The following is a 19303-nucleotide window of genomic DNA, read 5'->3' as shown; positions in this document are numbered from 1 at the left end:
AACCATCACACACCGATCCCTCTGTTTCCACCCCCCGCACCACAGTTACAGTATTAGAACAGAAGTTGAAGGTTTGGTACACAAATGCAGATGGATTAACGAATAAACATGAGGAATGGCAAGAAAGAATCAATGAGAAGTTCCCAGACATCATAGCAGTTACAGAAACAAAACTCACAGAGACAATAACAGATGCAATCTTCCCACCAGGATACCAGATCATGAGGAAAGATAGAAGGGGCAGGGGGGGAGGTGGGGTTGCTCTGCTCGTAAAAAACAGATGGAAATTCGAGAAAATGGAAGGCATAGATGAGACGGGAGAGACTACATAGCAGGTACACTTCAGTCTGGGGAACACAAAGTGGTCATTGCAGTGATGTATAATCCACCACAGAACTGCAGGAGGCCAAGAGAGGAATATGAAGAGAGCAACAGAGCAATGGTGGACACACTTGCTGAGGTGGCAAGAAGAGCTCATTCCAACAGAGCAAAGTTGCTGGTTATGGGAGATTTCAACCACAGGGAGATCGACTGGGAAAACCTGGAGCCACATGGGGGTCCCGAAACATGGAGAGCCAGGATGTTGGACGTGGTGCTGGAAAACCTCATGCACCAACATGTTAAGGACACTACCAGAGTGAGAGAGGAGGATGAACCAGCAAGATTGGACCTTGTGTTCACCCTGGGCAGCTCAGACATTGAGGACATCAAGTATGAGAGTCCCCTAGGAGCTAGCGACCATGTGGTTCTGTGCTTTGAATACATAGTAGAGCTGCAAGTGGAGAGAATAACAGGAGTTGAATGGGAAAAGCCTGACTATAAAAGAGGGGACTACATAGGGTTGAAGAACTTCCTGCGGGAGGTCCAGTGGGACAGAGAACTGGCAGGAAAGCCAGTAAATGAAATGATGGAATATGTAACAACAAAATGCAAGGGGGCAGTGGAAAAGTTTATTCCCAAGGGCAACAGTAACAACGGGAAGACCAGAACGAGCCCCTGGTTTACCCGACGGTGTAAGGAGGCAAAAACAAATTGCAATAGAGAATGGAAAAAGTACAGAAGGCAGAGAACACACGAAAATAGGGAGATCAGTCGCAGAGCCAGGAATGAGTATGCACAGGTAAGGAGGGAGGCCCAGCATCAGTATGAAAATGACATAGCATCAAGAATTAAGACTGACTCGAAACTGTTGTATAGCCACATCAGGAGGAAGACAACAGTCAAAGACCAGGTGATCAGATTAAGGACAGAAGGTGGAGAACTCACAAGAAATGATCAGGAGGTATGTGAGGAGCTGAACAGGAGATTTAAGGAAGTTTTTACAGTAGAGACAGGAAGGGCTGTGGGAAGACAGCACAGAAGGGAACATCAAGAGGGAATATACCAACAAGTGTTGGATGACATACGAACAACTGAGGAGGAGGTGAAGAAGCTCTTAAGTGACCTTGACACCTCAAAGGCGATGGGACCGGACATCTCCCCATGGGTCCTTAGAGAAGGAGCAGAGATGCTGTGTGTGCCTCTAACCACAATCTTCAACACTGAAACTGGGCAACTACCTGAGAAATGGAAGACAGCTAATGTAGTCCCCATATTTAAGAAAGGAAACAGAAACGAGGCACTAAACTACAGACCTGTGTCTCTGACATGTATTGTGTGCAAAGTCATGGAGAAGATTATCAGGAGGAGAGTGGTCGAACACCTGGAAAGGAACAAGATTATAAATGAAAACCAGCATGGGTTCATGGAAGGCAAATCCTGTATCACAAACCTCCTGGAGTTTTATGACAAGGTAACAGAAGTAAGACACGAGAGAGAGGGGTGGGTAGATTGCGTTTTCCTTGACTGCAGGAAGGCCTTTGACACAGTTCCCCACAAGAGATTAGTGCAGAAGCTGGAGGATCAGGCGCATGTAAAAGGGAGGGCACTGCAATGGATAGGGGAATACCTGACAGGGAGGCAGCAACGAGTCATGGTACGTGAAGAGGTATCACAGTGGGCGCCTGTTACGAGCGGGGTCCCACAGGGGTCAGTTCTAGGACCAGTGCTATTTTTGATATATGTGAACGACATGATGGAAGGAATAGACTCTGAAGTGTCCCTGTTAGCAGATGATGTGAAGTTGATGAGAAGAATTAAATCGGACGAGGATGAGGCAGGACTGCAAAGAGACCTGGACAGGCTGGACATGTGGTCCAGTAACTGGCTTCTCGAATTCAATCCAGCCAAATGCAAAGTCATGAAGATTGGGGAGGGGCAAAGAAGACCGCAGACAGAGTATAGGCTAGGTGGACAAAGACTACAGACCTCACTCAGGGAGAAAGACCTTGGGGTGACCATAACACCGAGCACATCACCGGAGGCACACATCAACCAAATAACCGCTGCAGCATACGGGCGCCTGGCAAACCTGAGAATAGCGTTCCGATACCTTAATAAGGAATCGTTCAAGACACTGTACACTGTGTATGTTAGGCCCATACTGGAGTATGCAGCACCAGTCTGGAACCCACACCTGGTCAAGCACGTCAAGAAGTTAGAGAAAGTACAAAGGTTTGCAACAAGGCTAGTCCCAGAGCTCAAGGGAATGTCGTACGAGGAAAGGTTAAGGGAAATCGGACTGACGACACTGGAGGACAGAAGGGTCAGGGGAGACATGATAACGACATACAAGATACTGCGGGGAATAGACAAGGTGGACAGAGATAGGATGTTCCAGAGAGGGGACACAGGGACAAGGGGTCACAACTGGAAGCTGAAGACTCAGACGAGTCACAGGGACGTTAGGAAGTATTTCTTCAGTCATAGAGTTGTCAGCAAGTGGAATAGCCTAGCAAGTGAAGTAGTGGAGGCAGGAACCATATATAGTTTTAAGAAGAGGTATGACAAAGCTCAGGAAGCAGAGAGAGAGAGGACCCAGTAGCGATCAGTGAAGAGGCGGGGCCAGGAGCTGAGTCTCGACCCCTGCAACCACAATTAGGTGAGTACAATTAGGTGAGTACACACACACACACACACACACACACACACACACACACACACACACAGTTGTGTTGCAGGAAAGTTTGTGTTATGGCAGCACAGTGTTTGGAAGACCAAAGTTAGGTCAGCATAAGTTAGGTCAGCATAAGTTAGGTCAGCATAAGTTAGGTCAGCATAAGTTAGGTCAGCATAAGTTAGGTCAGAATGATACGTGAGCATTTTAAGAAGAGTGTGTGACGTCACGCACGTGCACAACACTTCCTTCTAAGTGTCCAGGGTGCACTTGACTACACCCCCACACCACCCCACACACCACTACACACGACACCCCCACACCACCCCACACACCACTACACACTACACCCCCACACCACCCCACACACCGCTACACACGACACCCCCACACCACCCCACACACCACTACACACTACACCCCCACACCACCCCACACACCGCTACACACTACACCCCCACACCACCCCACACACTACTACACACGAAACCCCCACACCACCCCACACACCAATACACACGACATCCCCACACCACCCCACACACTACTACACACGAAACTCCCACACCACCCCACACACCGCTACACACGACACCCCCACACCACCCCACACACCACTACACACGACACCCCCACACCATCCCACACACCACTACACACGACACCCCCACACCACCCCACACACCGCTACACACGACACCCCCACACCACCCCACACACCGCTACACACGACACCCCCACACCACCCCACACACCACTACACACGACACCCCCACACCATCCCACACACCACTACACACGACACCCCCACACCACCCCACACACCACTACACACGACACCCCCACACCACCCCACACACCACTAAACACGACACCCCCACACCACCCCACACACCACTACACACGACACCCCCACACCACCCCACACACCGCTACACACGACACCCCCACACCACCCCACACACCACTACACACGACACCCCCACACCACCCCACACACCGCTACACACGACACCCCCACACCACCCCACTCACCGCTACACACGACACCCCCACACCACCCCACACACCGCTACACACGACACCCCCACACCACCCCACACACCACTACACACGACACCCCCACACCACCCCACTCACCGCTACACACGACACCCCCACACCACCCCACACACCGCTACACACAACACCCCCACACCACCCCACACACCACTACACACGACACCCCCACACCCCCCCACTCACCGCTACACACGACACCCCCACACCACCCCACACACCGCTACACACGACACCCCCACACCACCCCATTCACCGCTACACACGACACCCCCACACCACCCCAATCACCGCTACACACGACACCCCCACACCACCCCACTCACCGCTACACACGACACCCCCACACCACCCCACACACCACTCCACACGACACCCCCACACCCCCCCACTCATCGCTACACACGACAGCCCCACACCACCCCACACACCGCTACACACGACACCCCCACACCACCCCAATCACCGCTACACACGACACCCCCACACCACCCCACACACCACTACACACGACACCCCCACACCACCCCACTCACCGCTACACACGACACCCCCACACCACCCCACACACCACTACACACGACACCCCCACACCACCCCACTCACCGCTACACACGACACCCCCACACCACCCCACTCACCGCTACACACGACACCCCCACACCACCCCACTCACCGCTACACACGACACCCCCACACCACCCCACTCACCGCTACACACGACACCCCCACACCACCCCACACACCACTACACACGACACCCCCACACCATCCCACACACCACTACACACGACACCCCCACACCACCCCACACACCACTACACACGACACCCCACACCTCCAAAGGCCCACACCCCAACCCCTAAATCTCACACCACTCAACTACACCCCATCCCACACCCCCACACCCCCAAATCCCCACATCCCACAGCCCAATATTCCCACACCCCCACATATTCACACCCTGTTACAAAAAACGCGATTCTAAATGCTTAGAGATCTCCAGTGAATACTAGAAAGGACTGCCCTTCTAGCATCCAGCCTGTTACTGGGTTTTCCTAACAATTAGTCAGTATCCTTGTCCAATTATCCATTAGAATTCAGTATTATTCAATAGTGCTTCAGGATTACAACTGGTAGGCTACTAACTAGAGAAATTAAAATTTAATAAATTTATTAAGTCAAGAGGTATATTATCAAATTAAATTAAATTAAATTAATCACAGTAATCAACTTAATATCAATTCTCTCGAGTTCAATATTATTGTGCTGAAAGCACATATCACATTTATAATTCTTAAGTACCGTCTGGTACATCAACATTTAATAAGATATTACAAATATGTACAAGTTTATGTGTATGTGTGTAAGTGCTCTAAGTAGTTCGTTATGTCTCAAGATTCGACTAGACTTAAACAAGTGACTGACAGTCATCAAATAAACTAACTTCTTGACCGACTGGCAACCAGAACAGTCTGCTTGAACAATAAAAAGAATGCTAAGCCCAATAGCAATATAACAAGCAACTGCGACACAGAATCAGGAACAAGGAGATAATATAACGACACTAAGTAGGGACCATCAGCAGATCCTCCACAAGTCACCAAACTCCCAAACTACTGAATCTAAGTTCAGCATAAGAAAATCCCTGACTGTGATAATACACAGAAACCAGTACAAATTAGGTGAGAAGCTACAGCTCAGGACGTAAGATGTTTCGAGTGTCTATGTGACACACAACCTCAGTACAACGTCGAAAATCACTAGGTCTATACAATGTTCTGTGAACAGAGTTCTACAGAACTAACAAGAATAATGAGACAGACAATCTGTCCAACCACCAAGAGAGTCTAGACCAGACTGAATACTTCAGGCGAGGTGAGGACACCCCCCCCTCGATCACGTGATAGCTCCGTGGACAGCAGTCGCCCAGCAAGAAACAGAAGCCGGCAGAATAACGAGCAAAGAGCGATAATTACAGTAGTTAGACAATCAAGACTTGAACTGAGCACATAATATGTTACATCCTACATAACAAGTCAAATAACAACATAAAGCAATACATTTACGATTTACCTATTATCGCAAATATAAGCAAAATAAAATTAAATGAAAAGGTAATTATATATATATATATATATACATAATAATCATTGCAACCCATTCAGGGGTTGCAACACCCCCCCAACACGACAGACAGTCGCACTAGGAGTTGCATTAATGTCTTTCACATAATTACTGATTACTCATATCAATACAATTTAATATAAATATTAATCAGAGTCTCTCTTGTGCCAAGCACTTCTATCATTTCACAGCATCTGTCACTAGGATATGCCCCTGGTACTAGGGCAGTACACAGTATCGTATCTTTGCATACTCGTGGATATGTACATCAGTGTAGAGACAGGATAGCGTAGATGAACCTGACACGATGAGGCTCGATCATAGTAGAGGAGACTGCATTCCACTCTTAAGTAGTGGTTGTGGAATGCTATGTAGTATGGACATCTGAGTATGAAACAGCTTAAGGTGTGTAGTGAGGGGGGGGTCTGCGGCAGGACAGTGTTGCGTCACGTAGTACATCACCCACACCACACTACCCACTCAACACTCAGCTTATGTCTCCTTACACACAACAATACTGTGAATATATAAATATAATAATTAGACATGAGTATATATAGATAATATGGGCTGGAGGGATTAAGTTACTTTACTGAATTTGACATAGCAAGTAACAAAAGGTATTTGGGCATAAAATTACGTTAATTTAATGTAACTGATAATTATTAAGGACGTGACAGAGCGTCAACAATTACATTACAATGACCACTTATGTGTTTTATACTAATAGAATAAGTTTGGATTCTGAGGGCCCACCTCATGATCCAAGCGTTTTTACTTTTCATAGTATTAATATAAGTGAGTGGATTGTGGTCTGAAAAAACGTTAATTTTAAATGGGGAAGTGCCCAAATACACGTCAAAATGTTCCAAGGACACCACAAGAGCTAGAGCATAATTTTTCTGGTGTCGTTTGAGCTTAGATGAATAGTAACATATAGGATGGAGAATGTCAGTGGATGTTGACTGTTGGAGCAGCACAGCACCCACTGCATAACTCGCATCTACATGTAAAAAGATGGAAAGATTGAAATTAGGACTCAACACTGGAGCAGAGGAAAGCAGATGCTTCAACCTTTTGAACAAATCTGAACAATATCTAGTCCAGATGAACTGAACTTTGCTACTAGAGCTCATAGTGAGAGGTGTAGGTGGAGTGTGCGCTGCTGGCTTGCCTGTCACTTGACACACGTGGCAATGTCGCACATGATCAGCTACTGTTTCCTTCATCTTTGGCCAAGTAAAATGTTTTGTCAGTTTACCGAGTGTTTTCTTGACACCCAAATGTCCTCCTGTGGGACTATTGTGAGCAAAATCAATGGCTTGTTCACGAAATGTAACTGGTAACACTACGAGATGCTCGACTGTGGTGGAAACACTATCAGCTGACAACTTACATGTATTTTTCTCCATCAGTACACCATTACTATAATAGTAACAATTATCGAGATCCTTTGCTTCACTCTCAGTAACTGCTATATCTCTCAGTCTTTCCAGTGACTGATCAACAAACTGATCCTTGATTAAATCATCATGAGTAAGAAATTTAATGTCAGTTGTGTCTTGACTAGGTTAATGACCGGGGAGAGTCAGTGTTAATGATCCTGGGTGCAGAGCGTCACTAAACAACATATTCAACCCCAAATCATTGTCATCAACTAACTCAACAGGAGACAAGGATGGTTGTTGTATCTTTGACGTAGCTCTAGTAATTGCACTGAGAGGAAATAAAATAGGTTTCTCTTTACAAGCTTCAATGGCATAATTATTATCAGTGTTATTATCAATCACAAGTGGTTCTTTACATATACCAGCATGAAGGATATCGTTCCCTATCAACAAGTCTACTGACCTGATGGGAAATACACCACTGGATATACCAACTGAAATATAACCAGTATAATAGCTTGTTTCAATATAAACTTTGTGAAGAGGTACTTTTATAACAGACCCACCATAGGCTTCTAACAATACATCTATCTTGCAATAGGTATCATCAGTTATGGGCAGTACATCTTCTCTTAATAACGTGAGATAACTGCCAGTGTCTCTGAAAGTAACTATCTCAGTTAGATGTGATTCGTCAAATCCTACTTTACCGCTCGAAAAATAAGGACTCATGGCTGAACGAATCTTTTCGTCAGATACACTTTCTGACGCTAGTCATCTGTTCTGAGTAACATTATCTAAAACAGGAGGATCAGAGGTATTACTAGGATTTTGGTGCCTTTGTTGCTCTGAAGAGGATACGACTTGTGTGGGGGCACCAGCCGCACGACTGTTTCTCGTATCTCTTTCCAACTTATAGCAATATTCTCTAGCATGTCCTTTTCTGTTACAATAGGTACATTTAACTTTCTTCTCGATATCAGATTTCTGTCTAGCCACAGAGACAGATTCAGGATTGTGAGTTTTCCTGGTAAAGGTACGAGAAGTTACAGTAGCAGATACATCAGGCCGGCACTGAGCAGCTGATTTAGGTTGCCAGCTTCTAGGACAATTTTTAGTTACCTTGTTTCTCTGTATTTTAGTATGTACAAGTTTGTGAGAAATCTCGTAATTGTCTGCTAATGCTGCAGTTTCCAGAATATCCGAGGTAGTATGATCGATCAGATATTCTTGTGTGTCAGCAGACATACAATTGTTAAACTCTTCGTGTAGTAACAACTGAACAAGGCTGTCGTAGTTGTTACACTTGGCAGCTCTAGACCATCTCTCAAATGCAACTTTTTTCTCACGAGCAAACTCTACACAAGTTTGATCTTGTCGTCGTTGTAACGTACGAAATGCGCTTTGATAACTTACAGGCAACAAGTTATATGTCTCTAGAATAGTTTGCTTGACAGCGTCATAACTAATGTACTTGGCAAATGGTAAAGCAGCAGTACAAGTTTGAGCTCTTCCTGTCAAAGCTGTATGCAACACTGTAGCCCAGTGCTTACGTGGCCAGTTCATAGCACGAGCCTGGTTCTCAAACACATCAAAATAGGTGTCTAAGTCACTCTCAAAAAACTTAGGAACCATTGATGCAGCTTTCTGCACATTAAATGGGTCCTGTGATATATCAGTCTGTTGTCTTCCCAGACGAACATTTTCTCTTTGGAAATCTTCTTCGTTTAATTTCCTCTGTGCCTCTATTTGGGCAGTCTGCAACATAATGAGGCGTTCATACCTCTCAAACTGTTCCTGAGAGATAGGACCAGTGGGTAATGGAGGAGTAAGGAAATTAACATGGTCTGGACGGTTCTTAGGTTGGACACCTCGTCCAGGCGTCTCTAGAGAGTCTAGATCTGGTCTAGGATAAGTAGATGCAGGTGTAGCATACACAGTACTAGTATTTGGCTGAGTCATCCAACCAGCTATACTCTGTACTATTGTGTCAGTGAGGCGGGAAGGTGTGAGCAGGGGTTCACTAGGCTCAGACACTTCGGCCGTAGTTGCTCTTTCTTCTAAGTAATCAAATAGAGTCATACATCCTAATTGTGACACTAGGCTTTCTGAATCTGAATCATAATCAGACATCTCTGTATGAGCAGGAAACAATATATCTTTAATCAACGCTCTGACAGTTTCTGCGGTGTAATTCCTGTTATACGTCACACCGAGATATTTGGCTACTTGCCAACACGTCTGAAGTTTTAATGTACTTAACTCAGACAAAGTCAGAGTATCAATTAACTGTTTCACTTTGGCATACATCACGAAAATAATTGTACTACGAGAGAGTGATTATGGGAAACTATAATCCTAATAGGAATTTTAATGTTGGTTGTCTTAGAGTTAGAACTCATAAACAGTATTTCCATCTCCTTGGATCAAGAGACCCAGTCAGGTACATACATCCACCTGGTATGTTGTACAAGACTAAACTCAAAGTCTTCAGATTAGGAAAGTACTCAAAGTGTTTGAACATAGAGTTACTAGTATGTCAAACTGTACAATTTCTCCAACACCTTGGATCAAGAGCCTCCCGGACAGGCCCCCATTTGTTACAAAAAACGCGATTCTAAAAGCTTAGAAATCTCCAGTGAATACTAGAAAGGACTGCCCTTCTAGCATCCAGCCTGTTACTGGGTTTTCCTAACAAGTAGTCAGTATCCTTGTCCAATTATCCATTAGAATTCAGTATGATTCAATAGTGCTTCAGGATTACAACTGGTAGGCTACTAACTAGAGAAATTAAAATTTAATAAATTTATTAAGTCTAGAGGTATATTATCAAATTAAATTAAATTAAATTAATCACAGTAATCAACATAATATCAATTCTCTCGAGTACAGTATTATTGTGCTGAAAGCACATATCACATTTATAATTCTTAAGTACCGTCTGGTACATCAACATTTAATAAGATATTACAAATATGTACAAGTTTATGTGTATGTGTGTAAGTGCTCTAAGTAGTTCGTTATGTCTCAAGACTCGACTAGACTTAAACAAGTGACTGACAGTCCTCAAATAAACCAACTTCTTGACCGACTGGCAAACAGAACAGTCTGCTTGAACAACAAAAAGAATGCTAAGCCCAATAGCAATATAACAAGCAACTGCGACACAGAATCAGGAACAAGGAGATAATATAAGGACACTAAGTAGGGACCATCAGCAGATCCTCCACAAAAGTCACCAAACTCCCATACTACTGAATCTAAGTTCAGCATAAGAAAACCCCTGACTGTGATAATACACAGAAACCAGTACAAATTAGGTGAGAAGCTACAGCTCAGGACCTGAGATGTTTCGAGTGTCTATGTGACACACAACCTCAGTACAACGTCGAAAATCACTAAGTCTATACAATGTTCTGTGAACAGAGTTCTACAGAACTAACAAGAATAATGAGACAGACAATCTGTCCAACCAACAAGAGAGTCTAGACCAGACTGAATACCTCAGGCGAGGTGAGGACACCCCCCCCCCTCGATCACGTGATAGCTCCGTGGACAGCAGTCGCCCAGCAAGAAACAGAAGCCGGCAGAATAACGAGCAAAGAGCGATAATTACAGTAGTTAGACAATCAAGACTTGAACTGAGCACATAATATGTTACATCCTACCTAACAAGTCAAATAACAATATAAAGCAATACATTTACGATTTAGCTATTATCGCAAATATAAGCAAAATAAAATTAAATGAAAAGGTAATTATATATATACATAATACTCATTGCACCCCATTCAGGGGTTGCAACACACCCCAACACCCACACACCCACACCCTAACCCACGACACCATAACACATTCACCCCCGCCCTAGACACCCTCAACACCCCCCCCCACACCCGTCATCCTTCACTCTCCCCTCTTCCCTCCCCTCTCTCTCTCTCATCCAGACACGCGCACATTGAGAGCAATACACTGAGGGGAGCTGATAGATTGTCTCGGTGTAATTTTGGAGAAAACAGGAATAGGCAAGACATAATCAAGACATAGAAGATACTCAGAGACATTCACATGGCGGAAAGGGAATGAATGTTTGACATGTGGGTAAACAGGATGGAGAAGAACCACAGCACAGCTTCAGGAATGTTTATAACAAGAACCAGAAGGCCAGAACCATTACTCGTACCAGGACAGAATCCACGCTAGTACCAGGAGGCCATAACTCACGCTAGTACCAGGAGGTCAAAACCCACGCTAGTACCAGCACGCCAGAACCCTCACTAGTACCAGAAGGCTAAAACCCACACTAGTACCAGGAGGCCAGAAGCCATGCTAAGACCAGGAGGCCAGAATCAACGGTAGTACCGAGAAGCCAAAACCCACGCAAGGACCAGGAGGCCAGAACCCACGCTAGTACCAGAAAGCCAGAACCCACGCTAAACCCAGGAGGCCAGAACCCACGCTAGTACCAAGAGGCCAGAATCGACGCTAGTATCAGAAGGCCAGAACCCGCACTAGTACCAGAAGGCCAAAACCCACGCTAGCACAAGAAGTCCAGAACCCACGCTAGTACCAGGAGGCCAGAGCCCACGCTAGGACCAGGAGGCAAGGACTCAGACTTGTACCAGGAAGCCAGAGCCCACGCTAGGGCCGGGAGGCCAGAATCCACGCTAGTACCAGGAGGCCAGGACCCACACTAGTACCAGGAGGCCAGAACCCATGTTAGTTCCAGGAGGCCAGAACCCATGCTAGTACCAGATTTCCAAAACCCACGCTAGAGCCTGGAAGCCAAAACTCACACTAGGACATTGAGGCCAGAACCCACGGTAGTACCAGGATAGAACCCATTCTAGTACCAGGAGGCCAGAACGCAAGCTAGGACCAAGAGGCGAGAACCCATACTAGATTCAGAAGGTCATAACCTACGCTAGTACCAGGAGGCCAGAACCCATGTTAGTACCAGTAGACCAGAATACACGATAGTACTAGGAGGCCAGAACCCACGCTAATACCAAAAGGCCAGAACCCATATTAGTACCAGTAGACCAGAATACACGATAGTACTAGGAGGCCAGAACCCACGCTAGTACCAAAAGGTCAGAACCCACGTTAGTACAGAGGGTCAGAACCCACGCTAGTACCAGGAGGTCAAAACCCACGTTAGTACCAGGAGGCCAGAACCCACGCTAGTACCAGGACCCCAGAACTCAGGCTAGTACAGGAGGCCAGAACCCACGCTAGTACAAGGAGACTAGAACCCACGCTAGAACCATGGGACCAGAACTCACGCTAGGACCAAGGGGCCAGAACCCACACTAGTACCAGGATGCCAGAACCCCGGCTAGTACCAGGAGAGAACCCACGCTAGTACCAGGAGGTCAGAAACGATGCTAGTATCAAGAGGCCAGAACTCACGCTGGTACCAGGAGCCAAGAACCCACCTTAATACCAGAAGTCCAGAACTCACGATGGTACCAGGAGGCCAGAGCCCATGCTAGTACGAAGTCAGAACCCACACTATTACCAGGAGGCTAGAACTCATGCTAGGATCAGAACCCATGGTAGTATCGGGAAGCCAGAACCCACACTAGGACCAGGAGGCCAAAACCCATGCTAGTACCAGGAGGCGAGAATCCACGCTAGTGCCAGAAGGCCAGAACCCACGCTAGACCCAGGAGGTTAGAACCCACGCAAGTACTAGAAGGCCAGAACCCATGCTAGGATCAGAACCCACGGTAGTACCGGGAAGACAAAACCCACACTAGGACCAGGAGACCAAAACCCACCCTAGTCCCAGGAGGCCAGAACCCACGCTAGTACTAGAAGGCCAGAACCCATGCTAGTACCAGGAAGCCAAGACCCACGCTAGTACCATGAGGCCAGAACCCACGCTAGCACCGGGAAGCAAGAACCCAGGCTAGTACCAGTTCACAACCCACGCTAGTACCAGAAGGCCATAACCCATGATAATACCAAGAGGCCAGAGCCCACGCTAGTACAGGAGACCAGAACCCACGCTAGGACCATGAAGTCAGAACCCAAACTAGTACCTGTGGGTTGTAAAGCCACACTGTGAGTGGTAAAGTCACACTGTGAGTGGTAAAGCCACACTGTGAGTGGTAAAGCCACACTGTGAGTGGTAAAGCCACACTGTGAGTGGTAAAGCCACACTGTGGGTGGTAAAGCCACACTGTGAGTGGTAAAGCCACACTGTGAGTGGTAAAGCCACACTGTGAGTGGTAAAGCCACACTGTGAGTGGTAAAGCCACACTGTGGGTTGTAAAGCCACACTGTGGGTGGTAAAGCCACACTGTGAGTGGTAAAGCCACACTGTGAGTGGTAAAGCCACACTGTGAGTGGTAAAGCCACACTGTGAGTGGTAAAGCCACACTGTGAGTGGTAAAGCCACACTGTGAGTGGTAAAGCCACACTGTGGGTGGTAAAGCCACACTGTGAGTGGTAAAGCCACACTGTGGGTTGTAAAGCCACACTGTGGGTGGTAAAGCCACACTGTGAGTGGTAAAGCCACACTGTGGGTTGTAAAGCCACACTGTGGGTTGTAAAGCCACACTGTGGGTTGTAAAGCCACACTGTGGGTTGTAAAGCCACACTGTGGGTGGTAAAGCCACACTGTGAGTGGTAAAGCCACACTGTGGGTGGTAAAGCCACACTGTGGGTGGTAAAGCCACACTGTGAGTGGTAAAGCCACACTGTGGGTGGTAAAGCCACACTGTGGGTGGTAAAGCCACACTGTGAGTGGTAAAGCCACACTGTGAGTGGTAAAGCCACACTGTGGGTTGTAAAGCCACACTGTGGGTGGTAAAGCCACACTGTGAGTGGTAAAGCCACACTGTGAGTGGTAAAGCCACACTGTGAGTGGTAAAGCCACACTGTGAGTGGTAAAGCCACACTGTGAGTGGTAAAGCCACACTGTGGGTGGTAAAGCCACACTGTGAGTGGTAAAGCCACACTGTGAGTGGTAAAGCCACACTGTGAGTGGTAAAGCCACACTGTGAGTGGTAAAGCCACACTGTGAGTGGTAAAGCCACACTGTGAGTGGTAAAGCCACACTGTGAGTGGTAAAGCCACACTGTGGGTTGTAAAGCCACACTGTGGGTGGTAAAGCCACACTGTGAGTGGTAAAGCCACACTGTGAGTGGTAAAGCCACACTGTGGGTTGTAAAGCCACACTGTGGGTGGTAAAGCCACACTGTGAGTGGTAAAGCCACACTGTGAGTGGTAAAGCCACACTGTGAGTGGTAAAGCCACACTGTGAGTGGTAAAGCCACACTGTGGGTGGTAAAGCCACACTGTGGGTGGTAAAGCCACACTGTGAGTGGTAAAGCCACACTGTGAGTGGTAAAGCCACACTGTGAGTGGTAAAGCCACACTGTGAGTGGTAAAGCCACACTGTGAGTGGTAAAGCCACACTGTGGGTGGTAAAGCCACACTGTGAGTGGTAAAGCCACACTGTGAGTGGTAAAGCCACACTGTGGGTGGTAAAGCCACACTGTGAGTGGTAAAGCCACACTGTGAGTGGTAAAGCCACACTGTGAGTGGTAAAGCCACACTGTGAGTGGTAAAGCCACACTGTGAGTGGTAAAGCCACACTGTGAGTGGTAAAGCCACACTGTGAGTGGTAAAGCCACACTGTGGGTGGTAAAGCCACACTGTGAGTGGTAAAGCCACACTGTGAGTGGTAAAGCCACACTGTGGGTGGTAAAGCCACACTGTGGGTGGTAAAGCCACACTGTGAGTGGTAAAGCCACACTGTGGGTGGTAAAGCCACACTGTGGGTGGTAAAGCAACACTGTGAGTGGTAAAGCCACACTGTGGGTGGTAAAGCCACACTGTGAGTGGTAAAGCCACACTGTGGGTGGTAAAGCCACACTGTGGGTGGTAAAGCCACACTGTGAGTGGTAAAGCCACACTGTGGGTGGTAAAGCCACACTGTGAGTGGTAAAGCCACACTGTGGGTGGTAAAGCCACACTGTGGGTGGTAAAGCCACACTGTGGGTGGTAAAGCCACACTGTGGGTGGTAAAGCCACACTGTGGGTGGTAAAGCTACACTTTGGGTGGTAAAGCCACACTGTGGGTGGTAAAGCTACAGTGGGTGGTAAAGCCACACTGTGGGTGGTAAAGCTACAGTGGGTGGAAAAGCTACACTGTGGGTGGTAAAGCCACATTGTGGGTGGTAAAGCCACACTGTGGGTGGTAAAGCCACACTGTGGGTGGTAAAGCCACACTGTGGGTTGTAAAGCCACACTGTGGGTGGTAAAGTCACACTGTGGGTGGTAAAGACACACTGTGGGTGGTAAAGTCACACTGTGGGTGGTAAAGACACACTGTGGGTTGTAAAGCCACACTGTGGGTGGTAAAGTCACACTGTGGGTTGTAAAGCCACACTGTGGGTGGTAAAGTCACACTGTGGGTTGTAAAGACACACTGTGGGTTGTAAAGACACACTGTGGGTGGTAAAGACACACTGTGGGTTGTAAAGACACACTGTGGGTTGTAAAGACACACTGTGGGTTGTAAAGCCACACTGTGGGTGGTAAAGTCACACTGTGGGTTGTAAAGCCACACTGTGGGTTGTAAAGACACACTGTGGGTTGTAAAGACACACTGTGGGTTGTAAAGACACACTGTGGGTTGTAAAGACACACTGTGGGTTGTAAAGACACACTGTGGGTTGTAAAGACACACTGTGGGTTGTAAAGACACACTGTGGGTTGTAAAGACACACTGTGGGTTGTAAAGACACACTGTGGGTTGTAAAGACACACTGTGGGTTGTAAAGACACACTGTGGGTTGTAAAGACACACTGTGGGTTGTAAAGACACACTGTGGGTTGTAAAGACACACTGTGGGTTGTAAAGACACACTGTGGGTTGTAAAGACACACTGTGGGTTGTAAAGACACACTGTGGGTTGTAAAGACACACTGTGGGTTGTAAAGACACACTGTGGGTTGTAAAGACACACTGTGGGTTGTAAAGACACACTGTGGGTTGTAAAGCCACACTGTGGGTGGTAAAGTCACACTGTGGGTGGTAAAGACACACTGTGGGTTGTAAAGACACACTGTGGGTTGTAAAGCCACACTGTGGGTTGTAAAGCCACACTGTGGGTGGTAAAGCCACACTGTGGGTGGTAAAGACACACTGTGGGTTGTAAAGCCACACTGTGGGTTGTAAAGCCACACTGTGGGTGGTAAAGTCACACTGTGGGTGGTAAAGCCTCACTTTGGGTGGTAAAGACACACTGTGGGTTGTAAAGCCACACTGTGGGTTGTAAAGCCACACTGTGGGTGGTAAAGCCACACTGTGGGTGGTAAAGCCACACTGTGGGTGGTAAAGCCTCACTTTGGGTGGTAAAGACACACTGTGGGTTGTAAAGCCACACTGTGGGTTGTAAAGCCACATTGTGGGTAGAAAAGCTACACTGTGGGTGGTAAAGCCACATTGTGGGTGGAAAAGCCACACTGTGGGTGGTAAAGTCACACTGTGGGTGGTAAAGCCTCACTTTGGGTGGTAAAGACACACTGTGGGTTGTAAAGCCACACTGTGGGTTGTAAAGCCACACTGTGGGTGGTAAAGCCACACTGTGGGTGGTAAAGCCACACTGTGGGTGGTTAATCCACACTGTGGGTGGTAAAGCCACATTGTGGGTGGTAAAGCCACACTGTGGGTGGTAAAGTCACACTGTGGGTGGTAACTCCACACTGTGGGTGGTAAATCCACACTGTGGGTGGTAAATCTACACTGTGGGTGGTAAAGCCACATTGTGGGTGGTAAAGCCACACTGTGGGTGGTAAAGCCACACTGTGGGTGGTAAAGCCACATTGTGGGTGGTAAAGACACACTGTGGGTGGTAAAGCCACACTGTGGGTGGTAAAGCCACACTGTGGGTGGTAAAGCCACATTGTGGGTGGTAAAGCCACATTGTGGGTGGTAAAGCGACACTGTGGGTGGTAAAGCCACATTGTGGGTGGTAAAGCGACACTGTGGGTGGTAAAGCCACATTGTGGGTGGTAAAGACACACTGTGGGTGGTAAAGCCACACTGTGGGTGGAACGACTGTTTTATAATAACTTTATCAGTGGTTGTTAAAGGTCACTCGAAAAAACACTTTAATTATATTAGTAACATTAGCAGTTACTGCGCACTCGATACTCCGTTAGTAAATGAACTCTTAACTAGAGTGCTGGCTGAGTCACCCTCGAGCACTAACACTCATGTATCTACACTCTAACTAATTGTCTCAACGGCCTTAGTGAATATCTCGTAGCTGGTGTGGGGTTCTATTTAGGTTCTTATATGTTGTAGGGGTTCTTTGTAGGCTCCTGTATGTTGTAGGGGTTCTTTGTAGGTTCCTCTATGTTGTGGGGTTCTTTGTAGGTTCCTGTATGTTGTAGGGATTCTTTGTAGGTTCCTGTATATTGTAAGGGTTCTTTGTAGGTTCTCCATGTTGTGGGGTTCTTTGTAGGTTCTTCCATGTTATGGGGTTCTTTGTAGGATCCTGTATGTTGTGGGGTTCTTTGTAGGTTCTTCCATGTTGTGGGGTTCTTTCTAGGTTCTTCCATGTTATGGGGTTCTATGTAGGTTCTTATATGTTGTGGGGTTCTTTGTAGGTTCTTATATGTTGTGGGGTTCTTTGTAGGTTGCAGTATGCTGAGGTCAGTGTTCACGTGTGGTCATACCTGTCCTAAGCTGTCTGGGACTAGTGTGGAGTGTTACCTAGCACCATGGCTTGTTGTAGTGTTTAAAAATCTCAGGTTAAAGTGTTGAAGAAGGAGGTTCTACTACTTCAGGAGGAAAATAGGAAGCTGAAGCTTCGTCTAGATGGATTTGGAAGTGAGTGTGAGATGGTGGTAGCTGGTGAGGAGGAAAAAGTTACCAGCAGTGATTTGGAGAGTGGCAGCCGCTTTAAGTGGTAAGTGGTTCACAATTCAGGAAGAAAGATGATAAGGAAGGTTAATAGAGAAGATGTGAAGGTAGGAAATCGATTCTCTGTTCTCCAGGACGAGTGTACTTCAGTGGTTAGTGAGGTTAAAGGTACCACTGATTCCCCTGCTATTCAAGGTAAGAATATTCTGATTGTGGGAGATTCTCTGGTAAGATATATGGACTGTGCATTTTGTAACAGAGATAGAAAGGTCAGAGGGTGTCTCCCAGGAGCTGTTGTTGGTGACATAATCAGCAGGTTGGATAATATTATGTCAGGCAATGGGAACAAGTCCATTATCTGTCTTAGTGCTGGTGGAAATGACATCGGGAATGGCAGGAGACAGGAGCTGCTGGATAAGTATAGGTCAGCCATAGATGTAGTCAGGTAGAAGGGAGGGATCCCAATCATATGTAGCATCTTGCCTAGAAGGGGAGTGGGCAATGAATGGATGTCTAGGGCAACTGGTATCAATTGCTGGCTAGACAGGTACTGCAAGGAAATTGCAGTCCCATTCATTGATAACTGGGACATATTCTGTGACAAACATGATAGGTATGCAAGGGATGTGGTTCATCTCTCTGGGGTTGGAGTGGTTGCATTAGCCAGTTCGATTGAAGGGGTTATTGGTGACATGTCTAGGACTTTAAACTGATAAATTATAGAGGTATGGGTGTCTGTGGGGAAAATCAGGCTGCAGTACTAGGGTTGAAAACATCAGATATAACCAGGATACCTCAGGGATATGTTTAAAAGACAATATTCAAAATAAAGTTGCTAGTAAAGGC

Source organism: Cherax quadricarinatus, chromosome 20, assembly GCF_038502225.1.
Source record: "Cherax quadricarinatus isolate ZL_2023a chromosome 20, ASM3850222v1, whole genome shotgun sequence".
NCBI classification, from domain to species: Eukaryota; Metazoa; Arthropoda; class Malacostraca; order Decapoda; family Parastacidae; genus Cherax; species Cherax quadricarinatus.
The sequence above is the reverse complement of the archived record's forward strand: the minus strand, read 5'-3'. Positions refer to the sequence as shown.